A 252-nucleotide genomic window follows, 5' to 3' on the forward strand; every position below is an offset into this window, starting at 1 on the left:
TACAACGCAAGATAATAACCTCATTATCAATTTTCTATGAAAGCGAAAACCGCCGTCAGTAAATGCACACGACCAGCTAGTTTCTCGCCCTACAGAGGCTGAAAAAGTAATGAGGTAAGCGCTCGTGCACCAGCCTTACTATTTCACATTCAAATTCCACCTTTTCTCCATTCCTTTGTCCCTGGAATCTTTATCCGTGGCACGAACATTCTCTGTAGTTTTCTTTATACGTACGAAGGAGGAAAGTAATGG

General features: G+C 42.1%; 1 protein-coding gene across 1 annotated transcript in view; it reads right to left on the minus strand.

The window, feature by feature from the left end:
- Positions 1–252, minus strand: part of LOC119587051 — a 36603-nt gene that overhangs the window by 5447 nt on the left and 30904 nt on the right. The window lies entirely within an intron of this gene.

Source organism: Penaeus monodon, chromosome 22, assembly GCF_015228065.2.
Source record: "Penaeus monodon isolate SGIC_2016 chromosome 22, NSTDA_Pmon_1, whole genome shotgun sequence".
Classification (NCBI taxonomy): Eukaryota; Metazoa; Arthropoda; class Malacostraca; order Decapoda; family Penaeidae; genus Penaeus; species Penaeus monodon.